The sequence below is a fragment of the Cornus florida genome, unplaced genomic scaffold (assembly GCF_030987335.1).
Source record: "Cornus florida cultivar Cherokee Brave unplaced genomic scaffold, ASM3098733v1 CherokeeBrave_3.0.0_Hap2_Chr07, whole genome shotgun sequence".
Classification (NCBI taxonomy): Eukaryota; Viridiplantae; Streptophyta; class Magnoliopsida; order Cornales; family Cornaceae; genus Cornus; species Cornus florida.
In genome coordinates, this window is record NW_026775577.1 from 39,181,842 (window position 1) to 39,194,590 (window position 12,749).

General features: G+C 38.4%; 1 pseudogene; it reads left to right on the plus strand.

Annotated features, from left to right (window-relative positions):
• Positions 1-7,476: 7,476 nt before the first annotated feature.
• On the plus strand, positions 7,477-7,575 carry LOC132267776 (small nucleolar RNA R71; annotated as a pseudogene).
• Positions 7,576-12,749: the final 5,174 nt, after the last annotated feature.

Here is a 12,749-nt window from a genome sequence, read left to right on the forward strand (position 1 = left end):
CTATGTCTTGACAATCTCTAGATCTATAACATCAATACACATAGACATGCATCAATAACACAAGAAATAAAGACAAACACATGAACATCTATTCTAGCATACATAGACATATGGATAGAATGAAATGATCAATTGGAAGCATTAAAACACATAAATTATTGAATAAACAAGATCTATATATATAAAAGTGTCAAGACATGAATCACATTACAAATCCCCTAAAAAATACATAAATCAAGAAGTAGAAAGCATGCTTAGGGCTAACTTTAGCCCCAAGAGGATGTCTAGCCACTCATGGATGATGTCCTCCAACCCTCAAGGGCAAGCTCCATGAAAGAAATCTGCTCCTTGGTTGATGAAGAGTCTTCAATGGTGTCTCTAGCCTCCTCATCTCCTTTGCTTCCTCACTAAGTATTATCTTCGCTAAGTATGTGTATATGTGTAAAAGTGGCTCATATTCCTTATATAGGTAGGTTAAAAATCACCCCAAATGAGTTGGGCTCGTACGCCAATAATCCTCTAATGATTAGATATGAGACAACTTTTAATGAGCTGGAATTTAGAATTTTCTCAGGATTTGGGAAGTTCGATCGATTGAACTTGTGGTGAGATCAATCGAATGTGATTGAGATCTATCGAATTGAAGCTAGATCGATCCTCAATGGCGACGCCTTTTTGGATAAAAACAAATCTGAGATATTTTAAAGATATTTTTGGGAAAAGGACAAAGTGGTTGGTAGGGTGGTATAGCTGGATAAGATCTGGCATGTGGATAAGGACAAGAAGGTTCAATTGATTGAGAATGATGTTGGATCAATCGAACTATTGGGATCTCTGAAGATGACATCATGGCCTGGATCTATCTTGAAGTGCTGAGATCGATGAAAGTTAGATTGATCGAACTTTTATTGAGATCGATCGAAGTTGCTAAAATTTCACCTTTTGCTTCCTTTTGCTCTACTTTGCTCCTTTCTCTGATTCATCCCAGAATTGCTTCAATTATGCTCTTATTTGGTTGAGTTAGCTTATTTAGGGGATAAGTACCTGAAAATGGAAATAACACGAAATCAATACAAAACGGTAAAATAAGATAGATAAAGGTTCTAGAATACCTAAGCTTAAGGATTTTAAATATGCACTTTTCAGCGCTCATCACACCCCCAAACTTAAATATTACTAGTCCCTAGTAATGAACTAGAAAGTAAAGGACTGAAATGAACAACTATACAACTACAAACTAGAAAGCAATAAATGGATAGCACAACTTTCATAGGGAACACGATTGCATTTAGCATATGCAACAAGCCTTTTAAACCCCTAGGTTACCCCTAGTGGACGAGTGAAGTCTCGTGAAGGTTTCCAAAATGATACCCACAAACATTACGCTCATTATCACAAAAGATGCACCAATATTGCAAACAAGCATTGGGAGAAAACTACCTTAAGTATGCAATTTTTCAAACATTTTCAAACAATTTCCCAAAATCTCAACATCAAGCAAGCAAGTATGGTCCTCCACACATCAAGAAAATGATCATGAAAATTAAATCAACACTAGAATCCTTTTTGAGTGGACCGGCATCAAATATGTTGCTATCTTAGCCAACTAAAGAATTAATCAGATCCTTACCCTCAAACTAGCACACAAATCTAGTACCGATCATCAAGACAAAAAGTTAACCTTTTATTAAAGCTTTATTGTTCTAGGTGCGCTTATTCTTTTCACTTGTTTTTTTTTTTTTTTTTTTAGTAGGACCAAAGATGGAATCATGGTGCAATGTAATGATCTATTAAGCTTTCTAGCAATCCATGAGGTCGAGTGTTAGGTTAATGACTCCCAAACTAGATGGCTTTAGGGCATTAGGCGTTCAAATACCCTTATGGACTTATAAGCTCAAATCAACTAGGCTACAAATCAAAACAACCTCCATTTAATCATTTCTCACTTCTCACCTTTTTGGGAGAAGTCCTTACCCTTTTTTATTGCTTTTGCAACTTTTTTTTTATTTTTTATTTTTATTAACCTAGAATTTGGGTCCTCCACCTTTCGGCGCAAGAAGTTCAGTTCTTGATGAGGCTAGAATCCCGGCTACTTAGTGAAAAGGGGTTGTTATCCACCTTTATTAAGAATGAAAGCTTTCAATGCACTACTAGCCCAATTGGAATATAACCAATTTAATAATCAACAAAGCATGTACCCCACAAATGAATGCTAGTGTATGCCTGTGCTAGTGTAGAATACTAGAGTGAATCTCAAAACAATCACAAAATCAGGATGATGTGGACCACAAGTGCAAGCAAGATATCAATGTTTCGAAAAATTTACTCCTAAATGCCATCCACAAGGCATACAAGGAGTATTGGACTCTCAAGTCATGCAATTTTTAAATTCTAAGCAATATAGTCCTCAAAAGATTAAAATCATAGCTAGCAATATGGTCCTCAAAAGATCAAAATCATAGCTAGCATTGACCAATCATATAAAATCTCTCAAATACACAAGACATGCTCAAAATTTTGAATTTAAAAATAAACACTGCAAAGTACCATTACCCCCAAGCTTAAATGGCATAATATCCTCAATGTGTAAAGAGAATAAAAGGAAAGAGTATACCAGTGCAATTAAGGCAAAGAATGGCTGGAATAGAAGTATCCAAAGTGGGTGGCATAGCCCCCCCAAACTTGGGATTAACTATGGTCCTGAAATTGTGGCACTTGGATAAAACTCATTAGATAACAAAAAGGATAATAATGGTGCACAGTGGTCATGCAAATGTAAATAGGATAGCAATTGAAAAATAGAGAGAGGTAAAAGGGTGGTTCTGAAAATTTTGGGCAGTACTCTCTCTTACTAAAGTCATGAGGATGCACCTGATTGAGTCAAATAGATAGCTATAAGAATATGAAAATATAACATCCATACAGAAGATATATATATATAAGAAAAAATAAATAAATAAAGTATAGTACATCCAGTATCAAAACCGACAGACAGGGCTGCAAAAATAATATAACAGTATAAAAAATATGCAGAAATCACAGATGTATAAAATGATAGGAGGAAAGGGATAGAAAGATCAGGAAGAAAAGGTAGGACGGGCAGGTCGCGCTCCGTGGATGTCTCTGAATAGATCTCTGAATGCGGTCATGACATCCGTACGAAGGGAAGCAATATCAGCTCTAATGGAGACAGCATCCTCTTGGAGAGAGACCGTGTCGGGGCGGATAGATACTACAGCATCCTCCAAAGCCTGGAGTTAGTCTCCAAAGCCGTGTGTCTGTGCTGGAGCCTCAAATACCACTGGAGCGGGAGAATGATAATCCTGAGCCTGCTTTGCATCGTGAATGGGTGACCCAACTAGAGAGTGCTGTTCTGCGTCCTCAGCAGGCTGCTCCAAATCGATGTCCATATGTACGACAGGGGGATCCACTGGTATATCGTCTGCTACTGGGTTTGCTGCTGCTGCTACCTTCTCCTCTGCCCCTAAATCCTCAGCTGCCTCGACAGCATCGTCCCTTAGACTCTTGATAAGAGCATTATAGCTCTTATCCTAGTCCTTTTTCTTGAAGGAATAGGCCTCAGACTCAATCTGCTCCCGTGGCTGGAAGGGATAGCGCTGGTCTCGTAGAATCTGGGTGATGAGATGGCCAAATGGAAGATACTTAGCCTTTTTGGGCTTGGCTTTGCTGATGTGATCGACATACAACTTCATCATGATGCTCTAGATGAGCGCTGGAATAGATAGCCAATGCCTTGTATAGAATACATACAGAGTTGTCAAATAGTTGCCGCGCCTCTGTGTCTTATGGCCAGCCATGAAGATGTTACGGAACAGGACAGAGTCGAAAAACCACCGGTCATCTGGAAGATAGGTCAGGGTGGCATAGGTCTCGCCCCCGGCATAGTGACCTATGAGTAAAAGGGCCATGTCTGCATATGTGGGCCTGTAGAGAGTGAGATATGTGTCCTGTAGCTCTGGAGGGCAGACGTGTGGATACTGGCAAGATCTGGACAATGTGTCCATAATGATGCGGATCGGGTAGCCATTAATGGTGGTCCACAACTCCGCCAGGTTACTCGGGACAGCTGGAGGTTCTGGTAGAACATCCGGACCAACCTCGGGTACATTGGGTATGAGACAGGGGCTAGTATGGCTGAGATGCCCCGTCTGAAGATATCATCATATGCTGACCGGGTAAGCACCGACTGGGAAAAGAAATCTGTGTCGAAGACTGACTCATGCGCCACTCGAAGGCGTGAGTATCTGCGTAATGGCTAGTTTAACTCCTGGGCTGGCTGAGCTGGCTGTGGTGGTGGAAATGGTATGTGCTCAGCCTCAGCATCACCCTGTGAAGAAGATGCTCCATCTGTAGGCGGCTATCAACTGGGGACTGAGGTAGAGTGGGCTCCTGGGCATGAGATGGACCCGCCTCGTCATCCAAACTTGGCCTGCCCTTGCGGTGATAGTGTCTGCGGGCTACAGTCTTGACTCTAGCCATGGTCTACAAAATAAAAGGAAAAACTTACAAAGGAAATCAGTGCCGATATAAAGAATTAAAGCACAGTCCATAGAATCATGTATGGCAAATAGGATATACAAAACAGATAGGAAACATGAATCTATTTAAGTGACCAGGAATAAGTGACAAGATGTGAAACATGCGAGACAGTATAAGTATGGAATGCATCCAATGTGGAAAACACAGGCATTGGGCATGTATGAGATGGCATGAAACACAAGAGATGGTGTGTGAGATGTGTGAAATAAATCTATGAAGTTCGATCGATCACAAAAATGTGAGATCGATTCAAGTTCGATCGATCAAGAATGAGTGAGAACGATCTGTTACAGATCGATCGAATAAAAAGTTCAATCGATCGAACTATCAAGTGAAATTCGAAAAGTCACAGATCTGTGACGTGGATGGCACGGGGCCTTCACAAACATGGTCGTGGGCCCATCAACTTTATGAGGCCCATACTCCCAAAAATTGAAACAAATCTCAAAATATATACAACCATATATACATTTATATATACATATATACAAAGAGCTTCAAACTTCATCAATGGAGATTTTCAGCATCAAAATAGCTTAGATCTAGTATTCAAAACATGTGTGGAACAAATTGAAGCTTGAAATCACAAGAGGGAGGTTCGGATCTTACCGGAGTGAAGAGAGAAGTGGAGATGCGAAGGGGGGTGAGATGTGAGTCAAGATCCGAGAGAAGAGAGAGTGATTCCACGCCTGGGATGCTCGCCGGAGTCTCGCCGGAGATGGGGAAGAGTTGGGTTGCAGCGGCGAAGGGGGAACGAGGGTCTGAGATTGATTCAAGTTGAATCGATCAAATGACCTTAAATTTATTTTAAAAACATTCCCTTACCAGTTCGATCGATCGAACAGAATCTCAAATCGATCAAACTAACTTCGATCTCTCCTCTTAAGTGACAAAGTATTTTTGTGATTATATATATAAATATATTTTTGGAAAATAAAAATAATATATATATATATATATATATATATTGAATTTTTAAAATTTAAAACAAAGCCAAAACAAAGTCAAACTTGAAAAACAAAGAACAAAGATCGATCTCCCTAAGATCGATCACAGAATATCTTCGATCAATCGAAAATGCATAGAATTGAAAAAATGTTCGATCGATGAGACAGAGAGGCTTTTGGATCCAGGTGGATGCAGGTTCAAAATTTTTCTAAGTGTTGTAACTGCAGATCGATTCAAGATGAAATTGGATCGATCGAAGAAGTTTAGATCGATCTAGGAACAAGTTCGAACGATGGGACAGAGAGCTGAAATATGCAGGTTTTGTTTGAACCATTGGACAGAGAGTGATTTAGATGCAGGTGGGAAGTTCGATCGATCGAACTCATTTTAAGATCGATCGAACTTATACAAAATGCTCAATTTCAACATAAAAGTGTGTGCAATCCTAATCACAGTTCCTAGCAATGCATATGAATCCAAAGCCAATATCTAGACTTCACAAGAAATGAAATTAAAGATATAAATAAGGGAGGAATAGGGTTTTGACACCCTATGAAATGTCTTGCTAGTCTTTAACGTCTCTAGTAAGACGTTGGGCTCTTTTAGCCCGGATCAAACATCTTATAGTGCATCCCCTCCTCAATAGGGTGATAAGTGCTTTGAAATCCTCCCAACAAATGATATGATCACCAATGATACATGAAGTGGTAGGTGAACCGGGGTCCTTAAACTTTGGAAGAGTGTTATGCTGCAAAATTAAGCTTACTTGCTCGGTTAAGACCACTTTTCTAGGTGCTTGGCTTTTGTTCTTCCTCTTTTGGGTGTACAAGTCTTTCAAGAATTTGGCATAAGCCGGAATTTACTTGATTGCATCCAAAAGTGGAAGATTTACTTTCACTTGCCTAAACACGTCCATAATTTCATTTACGTTGGCCTATTGCTTGTCATTTGAAATGGATCCTTTTAAGGCATCCAGAAATGGAGCTTTTGGTTCAAAAACCTTTTCGGAAATTTTCTTTGAAGTCTCTTCAACACAAGAAGTTTTCAAATCATTTTGTAAATCTTTCTTTTCAAAATCACTTTTCAACACATTCTCATTTATATAGTCATACACATGCAATAAAGGAAGAATATGATAAGAAACGGGATGGGTGTCAACTTGTGGTTGCACCGGTTCACTCTCTTCATTGGACATACCCACTTGGTTGTCCACAATCTTTCCACTTCTCAAGATAGTCACCGCATTGACATGCTCTATTGTGTGACCTTCCGATGAGGAATAAGTCTCCACAGCATTTCCTTTGGAATATGATGGTTGATTAGGAAAATGAGAATTAGAAAATTGGTTTCCTTATGATTGGAAGGATGATCTAAAACCTTGGGAACTTTGGCCTTGTAGTGGAGGTGGAATGTACTTTCCTTGAAAACCACCTTGGGAAGGGTTTGAGCCCTCCCCTTGGCTTTTTCAAGAGAAGTTCGGGTGATTCCTCCAACTAGGATTGTAGTGATTGCCATAAGGATTATTCCCTTTATTAGCAAAAATAGCATTTGTTTGTTCATAATGCTCACTTTGCACATGTCCATGGGGACAATTGGAAGTAGAATGTAAAACACTTGAACAAGTCATACATGTCTCATTAGATGCATGATGAGAATGGTTAGGGAAGGAAGATACTTGATTCGCTGAGTTTTGGTTGATCAAACCTTTGAGATAATGATTTCATTTCGGCGGTAATTTCATTGGAGTGGTCGACTTGATGTAAGCCAACACTCTTCCTACCACTAGAGTTTCTACCATTATTTGAAGATAAAGTACAATGCAAAGAATTTTCATTCATGCTCTCATAAAGACGCCACACGTCATCCTCATGCCTATCAATGTAAGAGTCACCCATGGAAGCATTAACCATACCCTTAAAATTATCCGATAAGCTATCAAAGAAATATTGAACTAATTGCCATTTGGGCATGTCATGATGTGGACACTTCCTAAGCAATTCATTAAAGCGTTCCCATGCCTCATGAAATGTTTCTCCATCCCCATGTGAAAATTCCCTAATTGAAGTTCTCATGGCATTGGTTTTAGAAACCGTATAGTACTTCTTCAAGAACTCTTGTTGTATTTCTGCCCAAGAAGTTATTAAAAAAGGCCTAAGATTGTTAAACCAATATTTTGCCTTGTCTTTAAGGGTGAATGGAAAAAGTTTAAGCCTTAAGACCTCTTCTGGCATGTCCGTGTATTTTACGGTGGAACATACTTCAAGAAACTCATCCAAATGCTTGTAAGGTTCTTCACTTGGAATTCCATGTTAGTTAGGAAGCATTTGAATGGTTTGTAGCTTGATTTCATAGTGGTATGCTCTAAATGGTGGCAATTGAATGCATGTGGGTGCATTATATTCATTAGGCACATAGTGATCTCTTAAAGCTAGGGGAGGATTAGCAATTGGCGGTGCAACATGGGCACCTTGATTGCCTTGAATGATAGGAGGTGGTGGAGCATAGATTAGCCTTGGCATTCCAAATGGAACTTGGCCTTGTTGTTGTGGTGGATGAACAAATGGCCTTGGCATGCCTAATGGTACTTGCATGTTATCATGATGCACATTGGGGTGGAGGATACCTTGTTGGTCTATGTGACCAAGGTCCTCCACATGGTCCTCATTGTGTCCTTCCATTGATGAAATGGATTGATTAGAACTACCTCTTCCCCTACGGTTTTGAATAATGGATTCAAGATGAAAATTTAAAGGGACAAGAGTGGGTTTCAATGATCTACGACCATGCATACACAATGCAACACAATAAGCAACAATGACAAACACTTCACCTTCACAACAAGTCAATAATCAACAAACTTCCTCCACATACAATGTTCCCATACTCCCATGCTTTAACAATATGCAAGAAAAGTAAATTACCTCCACGCGGGCTCACGATTTATCTAAGAATTGAAATACAAGCCTCCACGCAGGCCGATAATTTAACTAAGAATTTGAGTAAGAAAAAGCTCACAAAGGTCCTTTAGCACTTCAACTCCAAATTTTTAGCTTTTAGTTTAGCAATTTTTTTTTATGATTTTAGCCTTTTTCCTTGCTTGCTTACCTCATTTGCTTAGAATACTCCTTTGCTCACCTTTTTAGCCCAATTCTCCTAGTCAAACAAGAAAACACACAATAAGTAACAAAAATTGAAAATAAAGTAAAGACATGATCAAAAGAATACTAATTCATAATTGATTCCACAAATACGACGTTGCCAATCAATCAATCCTCGGCAATGACGCCAAAAAATACGGTACAAACCCACCGTGGGGCACAAAATGATGCACAACACTTTGAGTGTGGAAATTAGTGTCAAGTGGGCACCATAATTTAAATTTATAAACCGCTTAACACCTATACTATGTAGTATGAGTGAGAAGGGATCGTCCCAAGGGATTGAGTTGTCGTACTAGGTTGAGGAATCAAGATTAGGGTTAGTAGGCCGAGTAATCAAAATAGTGGTTGATTGGTTGAATTAAACTAGATGTAAATTGAACTAAACTAAACAATAATGCAATAAAGAGAATGAAAGAGAGAGAGATCTGGGGGTTTACAGATCACCACTAAGCATACTTTTCTACACATTTAGAGAATGATTAATGAGGAGAAGAACATGTATTGCAACAAAGTGTGTGCGTAGTTGTTCCAACAAGCATGGATGACAAATTAAGCATATATTGTCTAAACAACATAGTGGATAGCACAACATATCAAATTAAGCCATTAATATTTTCTTTAAGCTCACAATCCAAACACATCACAAGGTTAGAGATATATGTTACTTGCTTTCATAAGTATGGAACATCAACAACAAGTATGGATTGTCCTCCCATTTAACATCTAAACTACAACTACAATACTATTAAGCTAATGACATGAAATTAAACTAAGGGAAAGGTACAATCCATCAAGAAATGAGTATGAACCATCAAATAAACCACAAGAACATGCCATTAAGCATTATGTCTTGACAATCTCTATATCTATAGCATCAATACACATAGACATGCATCAATAACACAAGAAATAGAGATAAACACATGAACATCTATTCTAGCATACATAAACATATGGATAAAATGAAATGATCAATTGGAAGAATTAAACCACATAAATCATTGAATGAACAAGATCTATATATATAAAAGTGTCAAGACATGAATTACAATACAAATCCCCTAAAAAATACATAAATCAAGAAGTAGAAAGCATGCTTAAGGCTAACTTTAGCCCCAAGAGGATGTCTAGCCACTCATCGATGATGTCCTCCAACCCTCAAGGGCAAGCTCCATGGAAGAAATCTGCTCCTTGGATGATGAAGAGTCTCTAATGGTGTCTCTAGCCTCCTCCGCTCCTTTTCTTCCTCACTAAGTATTATCTTCTCTAAGTATGTGTATATATGTAAAAGTGGCTCATATTCCTTATGTAGGTAGGTCAAAAATCACCCCAAATGAGCTGAGCTCATACACCAATAATCCTTTGTTGATTAGATATGAGACAACTTTTAATGAGCTGGAATTTGGATTTTTCTCGGGATTTGGGAAGTTCGATCGATCGAACTTGTGGTGAGATTGATCGAACATGGCTGAGATCTATCGAATTGAAGCTAGATCTATCCTCAATGGTGGCGCCTTTTTGGATAAAAAAAAATCTGAGATATTTTGAAGATATTTTTGGGAAAAGGACAAAAGTGGTTGGTAGGGTGGTACAACTGGATAAGTTCTAGCATGTGGATAAGGACAAGAAGGTTCGATTGATCGAGAATGATGTTGGATCGATCGAACTTTTGGGATCTTTGAAGATGACATCATGGCCTGGATCTATCTTGAAGTGCTGAAATCGATGAAAGTTGGATCGATCGAACTTTTATTGAGAATGATTGAAGTTGTTGAAATTCCACCTTTTGCTCTACTTTGCTCCTTTCTTTGATTCATCCCAGAATTGCTTCAATTAAGTTCTTATTTGGCTGAGTTAGATTATTTTGGGGATAAGTACCTGAAAATGGAAATAACACAAAATCAATACAAAACGGTAAAATAAGATAGATAATGGTTCTAGAATACCTAAGCATAAGGGGTTTAAATACGCACTTTTTAGCGCTCATCAAGAGTGAATAGAAATCTCTACTCAGCACTATCAGATCTAAGTCTGAAACTGACGAGTACCTAAAAAATAGAAGTGGGTCAGGCCCACGAACAAGTTCTATCTTACTATAATCCAAGCAGAGACTCGATACGCATATACATTCTAACCAACTCAACAATATCTATATAGTTCGTATATATTTATATATCGACTCTCACTAGACTATGCAGGGGTTCTCAACCTGAGTAAAAGGCAACATGTAAAGCTCACCTGAGTGGGCAAGGATACCTAAGCCTAACATGGTATACCTCAAGCTAGCATATCCAGCTACGCATCCTACTGCATATACGATCCTTAACCGATGACTCTGAGACTCAAGCTCATATCGTGGTACCATAAAAATATATTTAAAGTCCATTATATCCATCCAAAGTAAGTCCAGTTAGTCATTCAGCTTGTGCAGCTTCTTTGACTTAACATAAATAGCCAGTAATCCGTTTAGTCATTCAGCTTGTGCAGCTTCTTCGACTTAATTATAAGTAGGATTTTAATTATATAATCTGTTCCCTTATTCCGATATAGGTAGGTTTTAGTAATTTGAGCTAATCCAAACTAAGACATGCCACCGTCCCATACCAGTGCATGCAATCCATCATCTAGCAGTTGACAATACAACTATATATGTAAATACCAACTATTCCATAAAGTGCACAATTGACAATAATATATTAAATACAGGCACCAATCGTTCCATATCAAGCATGATAACATTTTATACATTAACAGGCTTATACATATTACTCTCCAAGATCCAATAATTGACTATACATATCATGCATATAAACATCAATTTAATTCCAAGTTAGCATAACAGAATATACAAATTCACATGCTTACTTTTTATACCAAACCAACACTAACTGGAATAAGTCGTTGAATGCAAATCGTCAATTAATCCGTAGCCAGCAGTAGTCAAAAATTAAGCATGCTTATTCATACCACTGTTCCACGATTAACATGGTTTTACCATCCATAGTAAACTGCTAAATTACTTATAAGCAATTAAACTCTTCATCTCCAATGACAGTATCCAGATTTTCATTTACCGATTTATGTTCTGTTTCATTCTGAACAATGGTGTTTTAATATACATTAATCAACCCTTAGAAGTTTTAATATGGCCTTATATCATCTCAAAACATCCCAATACAGCTCCTACCAGAACTTGAAAATCCAAAATCCATACACCATAGCCCAAACGGTCGCCGAAAAACCAGAAAAATGAAAAATTGGAGAGAGCCTGCTCCATCAAAGAGGGAGCCTGCTCTCTTACACTTGGAGCCGGCTCCCCACCATGGGGAGCCACCTTCATGGCCTCCAGAGCTGGCTCCCTCTTTGAGAGAGCCTACTCTTTCATTTGGGAAGCCTGCTTCCCTTCGACGGGAGCCGGTTCTCCTTCTGCTCTTCGTCTCTTTCGACTCCGGCGGTTCTTCGATGGATTGTCCTCCATCCCTAAGGTACCTAGGTGTTTAAACTAAGTCCCAGTAGGTTCTTGAACCCATTAAATTCCTTGTTCAATTATGAACATCGGTTTAACATGAATTATTCACAAAGACCTTAACCCGGCCCGTTAACTAATTAAGAACACGTATTGTTTTAAAACATTTAACCAAGCGAACTAGATTAATTCTAACGTTTCCCCATGTGTTTTAGAAGTAGTAAAATTCATTATTCACCAACTGTCATCAATTTATGTCATGAATTATGTACAGAGAATGTAAAACAAGAAGTTAACAGCTCATGAACACATACTGATACAGACAATGCAAACATGCGTAATAAACTGATTTTAATCTTTCTATATTCTTGGAATTAAGTTAGATATGCAAAGAACATGAGCCAAAGGGAAGGATTTAGGATTAGAACTTGCCTTTAGGTCTCAATCTGAAACCTTACACCAACGTCTTCCTCAATTCTCCGGCGAACGTTTTGTTTGCCCTCTTTATTTTCTCTTTGTTTTCCACATGTATTTATAGGCCCATAAGGCTACCCTAATTCTAGTCCTAATACTAGATGGAAAAATGAGGTCGGCTACAGGTTGAAGAAAAACTA